This window comes from Cryptomeria japonica, unplaced genomic scaffold, assembly GCF_030272615.1.
Source record: "Cryptomeria japonica unplaced genomic scaffold, Sugi_1.0 HiC_scaffold_97, whole genome shotgun sequence".
In the NCBI taxonomy this organism is placed as follows: Eukaryota; Viridiplantae; Streptophyta; class Pinopsida; order Cupressales; family Cupressaceae; genus Cryptomeria; species Cryptomeria japonica.
In genome coordinates this window covers 122111-132500 of record NW_026728919.1, presented here as the reverse complement: position 1 = coordinate 132500, position 10390 = coordinate 122111, and the positions used below count along the sequence as shown (strand labels likewise).

General features: G+C 58.5%; 1 non-coding gene across 1 annotated transcript; it reads right to left on the bottom strand.

Moving 5' to 3' along the window:
* Positions 1 to 3342: 3342 nt before the first annotated feature.
* LOC131864858 (5S ribosomal RNA) lies at positions 3343 to 3461 on the bottom strand. The gene has a single exon (XR_009363585.1). It is a non-coding gene; the product is annotated as a 5S ribosomal RNA (ribosomal RNA).
* Positions 3462 to 10390: the final 6929 nt, after the last annotated feature.

Below are 10390 nucleotides of genomic sequence, written 5' to 3'. Positions count from 1 at the left end.
TGTGCACCTCGGGTGGGCACCTTGGTGCGCATGCCTTGCCTGGGCTGCGCACCAGGGCGGGCTCAAGATGGCACCCGCGTTCCTTTTTTTTCACTATCTTTCAAAACGGAAATTTTAAAATCTCATTTTTTTTTGCCTTTTTCTGGAAATTAGTGAAGGCAGCGCATCAAAGGTGCGCACCTCGCTGCCCACCACGGTGCGCAACGCCGGTGGGCACCCGGGAGTGCTTCGAAGTGTGCTCCAAGGTGCTGCGTGCACGTTGTCGGAGCCCGGTTTGCCCCGGGTGCGCACCTCGCGTGCACCTTCGTCGGGGTGGGCACCTTGGCTGGGTTTGCCCCGGCTGCGCTCCGAAGCGGGGTTATTGGAGCGCCGCCTCTTTTTTTGTCGGAGCGTTTGGTGGGGTTTCTCGCATTGGCTCTTCCGAGGCCCGGTTGCCACCCTGGCGCGCACGAAGTCGGAAGTAGGGTTAATTGCCCGGGTGCGCACCTTTGCCAGGGTGGGCACCTTACCTGGGCTGCGCACCAGGGCGGGCTCAAGATGGCACGCGCGTTCCGTTTTTTTCACTATCTTTCAAAACGGAAATTTTAAAATCTCCTTTTTTTTTTGCCTTTTCTGGAAATTAGTGAAGGCAGCGCATCAAAGGTGCGCACCTCGCTGCCCACCTTGGTGTGCTCTGAGGTGCGCACCCGGGAGCGCTACGAAGTGTGCTCCAAGGTGCGGCGTGCACGTTGTCGGAGCCCGGTTTGCCCCGGGTGCGCACCTCGCCTGCACCTTGGCCGGGGTGGGCACCTTGGCTGGGTTTGCCCAGGGTGCGCTCCGAAGCGGGGTTACTGGAGCGCCCCCTCTTTTTTTGTCAGAGCGTTTGGTGGGGTTTCTCGCATTGGCTCTTCCCAGGCCCGGTTGTTGGGTGCGCTCCCACCCTGGCGCGCGCGAAGTTGGAAGTTGGGTTAATTGCCCGGGCGCGCACCTTCGCCAGGGTGGGCACCTTGGTGCGCACACCTTGGCTGGGCTGCGCACCAGGGCGGGCTCAAGATGGCACCAGCATTCCCTTTTTCTCACTATCTTTCAAAACGGAAATTTTAAAATCTCGTTTTTTTTTTGCCTTTTATGGAAATTAGTGAAGGCATCGCATCAAAGGTGCGCACCTCGCTGCCCACCTTGGTGTGCTCCGAGGTGCCCACCACGGTGCGCAACGCCGGTGCGAACCCGGGAGCGCCCCGATGTGTGCTCCAAGGTGCGGTGTGCACGAAGTCGGACCCCGGTTTGCCCCGGGTGCGCACCTCGCGTGCACCTTGGTGCGCACACCTTGGCTGGGTTGCGCGGCCTGGTGGGCACCATGGTGCGCACCAAGGAGCGCTCCGAAGTGTGCTCCAAGGTGCGGCGTGCACGAAGTCGGAGCCCGGTTTGCCCCGGGTACGCACCTCGCGTGCACCTTCGCCGGGGTGGGCACCTCGGCTGGGTTGCGCGCCCTGGTGCGCACCAAGGAGCGCTCCGAAGTGTGCTCCAAGGTGCGGCGTGCACGAAGTCGGAGCCCGGTTTGCCCCGGGTGCGCACCTTCGCCGCGGTGCGCACCATGGCGTGCACGAAGTCGGAGCCCGGTTTGCCCCGGGTGCGCACCTCGCGTGCACCTTCGGCGGGGTTGCGCGCCCTGGTGGGCACCATGGTGCGCACCAAGGAGCGCTCCGAAGTGTGCTCCAAGGTGCGGCGTGCACGAAGTCGGAGCCCGGTTTGCCCCGGGTGCGCACCTCGCGTGCACCTTCGGCGGGGTTGCGCGCCCTGGTGGGCACCATGGTGCGCACCAAGGAGCGCTCCGAAGTGTGCTCCAAGGTGCGGCGTGCACGAAGTCGGAGCCCGGTTTGCCCCGGGTGCGCACCTCGCGTGCACCTTCGCCGCGGTGGGCACCATGGCGTGCACGAAGTCGGAGCCCGGTTTGCCCCGGGTGCGCACCTCGCGTGCACCTTCGCCGGGGTGGGCACCTCGGCTGGGTTGCGCGCCCTGGTGCGCACCAAGGAGCGCTCCGAAGTGTGCTCCAAGGTGCGGCGTGCACGAAGTCGGAGCCCGGTTTGCCCCGGGTGCGCACCTCGCGTGCACCTTCGCCAGGGTGGGCACCTCGGTGCGCACACCTTCTCAATGTTTTCTTGCCTTTTCTGGAAATTGGTGAAGGCAGCGCATCAAAGGTGCGCACCTCGGTGTGCTCCGAGGTGCGAACCCGAGAGCGCTCCGAGGTGCCCACGAAGTCGAAAGTCGGGTTAATTGCATTGTTTTCCCCGGGTGCGCTCCGAGGTGCGCAACATCGGCGCGCACCAAGGAGGGCTCCGAAGTGTGCTCCAAGGTGCGCACGATGGCGTGCACCTCTGGTGCGCACGATTCGGAGCTCGGTTTGACCGGGGTGCGCACACCTTGGCTGGGTTGCGCACCTTTTGTGCGCTCCAAGGTGCGCACGAAGTCGGAGCTCGGTTTGCCCCGGGTGCGCACCTTCGCCAGGGTGCGCACCTTGATGCGCACGCCTTGGCTGGGCTGCGCACCTTGGTGGGCGCCATGGTGCGCACCTTTCGTGCGCTCCAAGGTGCGCACGAAGTCGGAGCTCGGTTTGCCCCGGGTGCGCACCTTGGTGGGCGCCATGGTGCACTCCGAGGTGCCCAAGATTGGTGCGCACCAAGGAGCGCTCCGAAGTGCGCTCCAAGGTGCGCGCGAAGTCGAAAGTTGGGTTAATTGTCCGGTTTGCCTCGGGTGCGCACCTTGCGTGCACCTTCGCCAGGGTGGGCGCCTTGGTGCGCACACCTTGGCTGGGCTGCGCACACCTTGGCACCCGCGTTTCCTTCATTTTAAATTTTTTTTTTTTACAATCTCTCAAGTGGGAAATTCTATAATCTCAACTTTTTTTGCCTTTTCAGGAAACTTTTGAATGGAGCGCATCATTGGTGCGCTCCGAAGTGTGCTCCAAAGCTCTCTCCAGCTGCGTGCACCTGCCCCGGCCGCGCACCCGGCCCCGCCCAGCTTCGCTCACCTGTCCCGGGCGTCTGGTGCGGAACCTTAGAGTAAGAAACATCACCGTGCACCTTGGCCAACGTGCGCGACTCGACCGAGCGCGCACTGGCCGAGGTGCACACCGATTTCACCTAGGTGCGCGCGCAGCACCTCGGGCGCACCGGGGTGCGCGCACAACGCCCGGGTTGCACCGTGGCCTGTGTGCTCGGGGCGCCTCGGGTGCGCGCTCGGTGTCGCCCCCGCGCGCGCGGTAGTGCGGGCAGCGCACCCCGGCCCGGCCCGGCCCCGACGAGAACGCAAACGGGCAAAAGGTTTATTCAAATAGCATTGCGACGCCCGGCGAAAAACTAAAAAAGGGTGCAACACCGGGACTTCCCGGGAGGTCACCCATCCCAGTACTACTCCGGCCCAAGCGCGCTTAACTGCGGAGTTCTGATGGGATCCGGTGCACTAACGCTGGTATGATCGCACCCGTTATGAGCTTGTCGCAGTGTGTACTTAGCAAACCGCGACCCACGTGCGAATCCACCCCGGCCACCCACCCCCGTCGAGGTGCACACCCTCCCTCGCGAAGTGCGCCCCGTTCGCCAAGTGTGAGCCCTGCCCGGGTGCGCGCACCTTGCTAGGGCGTCGGGTGTGCACCCGGCCCGGCCTACGTGCGTGCACCTGGAGGGGGCGTCGTGTGCGTGCAGTGTCCCGTCTGCAACGCGGTGCCCACACACCACCTCGGGCGCAACGACCTGCGCTCACATGTGGGCCGAGTGCACCTTGGTGCATGTTCGGGGCGCCTCGGGTGCACGCTCGATCTTGCCCCGGTGCACCAAGGCGCTCGGTTTGCCCCGGGTGCGCACTTGGTGCAAGGTGGGCACCCAAAATAGGGATCAAGCACCAAAACACAAGTTTCGGGATGCAAAATGGGACCCAAGGACCACAAATGCGTTCCAAGACCCATGATGGGTCCACGAGAACAAAAATGTGTTCCGAGACTTAATAAACAAATATTGGGTTTTAGGAGAAGAAACATGCTCTGATGCCCAAAACGAGAATCGACCCCGAAAAGGCCACAGGCCAAAAGTGGGATGCGAGACAAAAAAAAATGGGACCCGAGGACCAAAATTGGGTTCCCAGGTCGAAGACAGGGCAACCGGACAAGAAACGACCTCTAAGGCTCGAAATGAGTCCCGACGACTAAAACTTGACAAGAAGCACCCATCAGGCACCCAACTCGACACCCATGGGATGCCGACCCACCCGGGCTTCCACCTAGCACACCTTGGCACCCACCCACCCTCGCACCCAACCTCGCACCCAACTTAGCACCTTTGAACCCACATTGGCACTCACCCTGACCCTGGCACCTTGGAACCCACATTGGCACTCACCTTGACCCTGGCACCCACCTTTGCACTCACCTTGGGACCCACCCTGGCTCCCACCTCGGCACCCACCCAGACACCCACCTTGGTTCCTTGGCACCCACCTTGGATCCTTGGCACCCACCCCGACACCCACCTTGGCACGCAACTTGGCTACTTGCCACCCACCTTGGCTCCTTGACGCCCACCCCGACAACCACCCCGTGACCTACCCTGGCTAGGGTTGGTGCACACCCACCCTGGTGCCCACCTTGGCACCCACCCTATGACCCACCTTGGCACGCACCTTAGTACCCACCCCGTTACCCACCCTAGGACCCACCCCGTGACCCACCTTGGCCAGGGTGGGTGCACCCACCCTGGTGCCCACCTTGGCACCCACCCATCCTAGCACCCAGCCTGTGACCGGGCTTGGAACCCAACCTTGCACCCGCACCCGTCTTGGCCAGTGTGGGTGCGCACCCATCCTGGCACCCACGTTGTGACACACCCTTTAACCCACGCACCCTAGCACCCACGTTGGCACCCACCTTGGAACCCAACCTAGCAACTTGGCACCCACCCCGTGACCCACCTTGGCATCCACCATAGCAGTCGCCGACTTGGCACCCACCTCGGCACCCACCTTGACACTTGTGGACCCACCTTGCCACTCACCCTAGCATCGACCCATCCTAGCACCCACCCTGGCACCTTTGCACCCTAGCACTCACCCATCCTAGCACCTAACCTGTGACCCACCTTGACACTCACCCTCGCACCCACCTTGGAACCCAACCTAGCACCCACCCACCCTGACACCAACCCTAGCACCTACCCACCCTTGCACCCACCCTGTGACCCATCTTGGCACCCACCCATCCTACCACTCAACCTATCACCCACCTTCTCACCCACCTTGGCATCCACCTTAGCACCCACCCACACTGGCACCTTGGCACCCACCTCGGGCAAGGTGGGTGCACACCCACCCTGGCACCCAATTTAGAACCCACCGAGCATGTTACCCACCTTGGCACCCACATTGCAGCCCACCCTAGTACCCACCCTATGACCCACATTGGCATCCACACCCTAGCACCCAGGCACCTCGACACCCGCCTTGACACCCACCCTAGCACTGAACCTGTGACCCACCTTGGAACTCACCCTAGAACCCACCCACCCTGTGAACCACCTTGGCATCCACCTTAGCACCCACCCACCTTGGCACCCACTCTAGCACTCACCCATCCTAACACCCAACTTGTTACCCACCTTGGCACCCGCCCTCGCGTCCACCTTGAAACCCACCCTAGCACCCACCCACGCAGGAGCCCACCTTGGCACCCAACCTAACACCCACGCATCCTGGCACCCAACTTGTGACCCACCTTGGAACCCACCCTAGTACCCACCTTTGAACCCACTATATCACCAACCCACCTTGGCACCCACCCTATGACCCTCTTTGGAATCCACCCTAGCACGCACCCACCCTGGCACCCACCATGGAGCGCACCCTAGCACCCACCCACCTCGGCACGCACCTCAACACCCACCTTGGTGTGCGCACTGCGCCAACCTCTCAAAGACCCTATGTGGTGCGCTCCAAAGTGTACACCTTTGGTGCGCTCCAAGGTGCGCACCTTTGGTGCACACCGAGGTGCACACCAAAGTGTGCACCGAGGTGAGCACCAAAGTGCACTCCAGGGTGCACACCAAGGCGTGCACCTTTGGTGCGGTCAATGCAAACGAATTCGGAAGTTGGGGTCGATGTCCTAATCGCTGCTGCAGACTACACGTATGAGAATCGGACAAATAGCTTTATATAGGGGAGGTGTTGCGTTTGATGGGTCGACTCCCCTGGTTGTGTGCACTGCACCAACTTCAAAGACCCTGTCTTGTTTAAGAAGTCAAAAGTTGGGGTGGATGTCCTAATCATTGCTGCAGTCTACGCATGTATGAGAATCAGACAAATAGCTTATATAGGGGAGGTGTTGCATTCGGTGGGTTGACTCCCCTGGTTGTGCGCACTGCGCCAACCTCAAAGACCCCGCATAGCAGAAGAAGTCGGAAGTCGGATTTTGGTGAGCACCAAGGCGTGCACCTTTGGTGCGGTCAACGCAGACGAATTCAGAAGTTGGGGTGGATGTCCTAATCGTTGTTGCAGGCTACACATGTATGAGAATCAGACAAATAGCTTATATAGGGGAGGTGTTGGGTTTGATGGGTCAACTCCCTTGGTTGTGCGCATTACGCCAACCTCAAAGACCTTGTTTTCGTTAAGAAGTCAAAAGTTGGGGTCAATGTCCTAATGGCTCCTGCAGGCTACACATGTATGAGAATCGGACAAATAGCTTATATAGGGGAGGTGTTGGGTTTGATGGGTCGACTCCCCTGGTTGTGCGCATTACGTCAACCTCAAAGACCTTGTTTTCGTTAAGAAGTCAAAAGTTGGGGTCGATGTCCTAATTGCTCCTGTAGACTACACATGTATGAGAATCAGACAAATAGCTTATATAGGGGAGGTGTTGGGTTTGATGGGTTGACTCCCCTAGTTGTTCGCATTACACCAACCTCAAAGACCTTGTTTTCGTTTAGAAGCCGAAAGTTGGGGTCGATGTCCTAATTGCTCCTGCAGGCTACGCATGTATGAGAATCAGACAAATAGCTTATATAGGGGAGGTGTTGGGTTTGATGGGTCGACTCCCCTGGTTGTGCGCATTGCGCCAACCTCAAAGACCCTGCATTGCGGATGAAGTCGAAAGTCAGAGTTTGGTGTGCTACAAGGTGTGGTCGAAGGTGCTCACCTAGGTGTGCACCTTTGGAGCACAGGAAAAGTGCCCTCCAAAAGTGCGCACCTTTGGAGTGCACAAAAGTGCCCTCCAAAAGTGCGCACCTTTGGAGCGCAGAAAAGTGCCCTCCAAAAAGTGCCCTCCAAAAGTGCGCACCTTTGGAGCGCAGAAAAGTGCCCTCCAAAAAGTGCCCTCCAAAAGTGCGCACCTTTGGAGCGCAGAAAAGTGCCCTCCAAAAAGTGCCCTCCAAAAGTGCGCACCTTTGGAGCGCAGAAAAGTGCCCTCCAAAAGTGCGCACCTTTGGAGCGCAGAAAAGTGCCCTCCAAAAAGTGCCCTCCAAAAGTGCGCACCTTTGGAGCGCAGAAAAGTGCCCTCCAAAAAGTGCCCTCCAAAAGTGCGCACCTTTGGAGCGCAGAAAAGTGCCCTCCAAAAAGTGCCCTCCAAAAGTGCGCACCTTTGGAGCGCAGAAAAGTGCCCTCCAAAAAGTGCCCTCCAAAAGTGCGCACCTTTGGAGCGCAGAAAAGTGCCCTCCAAAAAGTGCCATCCAAAAGTGCGCACCTTTGGAGCGCAGAAAAGTGCCCTCCAAAAGTGCGCACCTTTGGAGCGCACAAAAGTGCCCTCCAAAAGTGCGCACTTTTGGTGCGCACCAAGGCGCTGGTTCGGTCGTTGCAAGCGAGTTCGGAAGTTGGGGTCGATGTCCTGAGCGGAGGTGCAAACTACACAGGTGTCGGAATCGGACAAATAGCTTATATAGGGGAGGTGTATGCTTCGATGGGTCGACTCCCCAGGTTGAGCGCACCGCGCCAACCTCAAAGACCCTACGGTATGGATGAAGTCGGAAGTTGGGTCCGATGACCAATTCGATTAGTAGGTATGCTCATGAGGTCGGAATTTGGGTCCGATGACCTGCCATGTGCAGGAAGGCGAATGTTGACACTGTGCGTTGCAAGGTGCACACCAAGGCGCTGGTGCGGTCTTTTTAGTCGAGTTCGGAAGTTGGGGTCGATGTCCTGATCGGAGGTGCAAGCTACACAGGTGTGGGAATCGGACAAATAGCTTATATAGGGGAGGTGTATGCTTCGTTGGGTCGACTCCCCGGGTTGAGCGCACCGCGCCAACCTCAAAGACCCTACGGTATGGATGAAGTCGGAAGTTGGGTCCGATGACCGATTCGATATGTAGGCATACTCGCGAGGTCGGAATTTGGGTCCGATGACCTGCCACGTGCAGGAAGGCGAATGTTGGCACTGTGCGTTGCAAGGTGCGCACCAAGGCGCTGGTTCGGTCGTTGGAGGCGAGTTCGGAAGTTGGGGTCGATGTCTTGATCGGAGGTGCAAACTACACAGGTGTGGGAATCGGACAAATAGCTTATATAGGGGAGGTGTATGCTTCGTTGGGTCGACTCCCCGGGTTGAGCGCACCGCGCCAACCTCAAAGACCCTACGGTATGGATGAAGTCGGAAGTTGGGTCCGATGACCGATTCGATATGTAGGCATACTCGCGAGGTCGGAATTTGGGTCCGATGACCTGCCATGTGCAGGAAGGCGAATGTTGGGACTGTGCGTCGCAAGGTGCGCACCAAGGCGCTGGTGCCGTCGTTGCAGTCGAGTTCGGAAGTTGGGGTCGATGTCCTGGTCAGAGGTGCAAACTACACAGGTGTGGGAATCGGACAAATAGCTTATATAGGGGAGGTGTATGCTTCGATGGGTCGACTCCCTGGGTTGAGCGCACCGCGCCAACCTCAAAGACCCTACAGTATGGATGAAGTCGGAAGTTGGGTCCGATGACCGATTCGATACGTAGGCATATTGGCGAGGTCTGAATTTGTGTCCGATGACCTGCCATGCGCAGGAAGGCGGAATTTGGGTCCGATGACCGAGTTGATGGCGTGCCATGCGCAGAAAGGCGGAATTTGGGTCCGATGACCGAGTTGATGTTGATGGCCCGCCATGCACAGGAAGGCGGAATTTGGGTCCGATGACCGATTTGAAGGCGTGCCATACGCAAAAAGGCGGAGTTTGGGTCCGATGACCGAGTTGATATTGATGGCCCGCCATGCGCAGGAAGGCGGAATTTGGGTCCGATGACCTGACATACGCATGGAGTCCGACTCGGGGGCCGATGTTCGATTCGATGACTTGCATTGTGGGTAAAGTCGGAAGTTGTGGTCTTTGACCCGATTCGATGACCAGACTTCGGCTGCTTGAGAATCGGACAAATAACTTATATAGGGGAGGTAGTGTTCTCGAGCATCCTCCCCCCGTGCCCGTTTATGTCGATTGATGCTGGTGCTCGACTGGTTGGAGCGCTCGGATGCAAAAATCTTGCACCAGGATTTATCGATTGTGATGGACACGGCAAGTCTCCTGATTGCTATGCAGGAGCTCATCGTGAATCTCTATGCGGCCTTGGTATGGACTCGACCTGCGGAATGGTTCGGCAATGGTAGTCGCTCCAACACGTCCTTGCAATGGCCACAGAGGTGATTCGACTAGAGCTCCAGTCTAGCTTTTGGGTTGCTTGGCGGACTGGTATAGCCGCGATCGAGTTCCGGCCATGAACGTTTTAGATAGCTCTTGGGCTTTCTGGGACGGAAGTCGGAAGTTTGGGCTGTTGTCCGATTTGATGACCATTCTTCGGATGTGTGAGAATCGGACAAATAACTTATATAGGGGACTGTGTTGTCTCACGCAGCCCCCTCCGTGCCCCTCTATCTCGACCGATGTTGGTGCTTGAAAGGGTTGGGATCGCTCGGATTTATAAACGTGCACCACCATTTGTCGAGTGTGAGGGACGCGGCAGGTCTCCTAAATGCTATGCGGGCGCTCTCTGAGAATCTCTATCCGGCCTCGACACAGACTAGTCTTGCTGAATGGTTTGGCACTGGTAGTCGATCCAACACGTCGTTGTTGTGGCCGCCTAGGCGATTCGATTCGAGCCCCCGTCTAGCTTTTGGGTTGCTTGGCGGATTTTGCCCTATCCGCAAGTGAGCTCGGTCCCTAAACGTTCGAGAAACCCGATTGCTATGCGCCGACTCTCTTTCTTGCGAGCCTCCATCTAGCTTTTGGGTCTCTACGGAACGGAAGTCGGAATCTGGGACCGTTGTTTGATTCGACGAGGCAGACTACGGTTGTGCGAGAATCGGACAAATAACTTATATAGGGGAGGTGTTGACTGGAGCATTCTCCCCCGTGCCCCTCTAACTCGACCAATGCTGGCGCTCGAACGGTGGTAGCGCTCGGATTTTC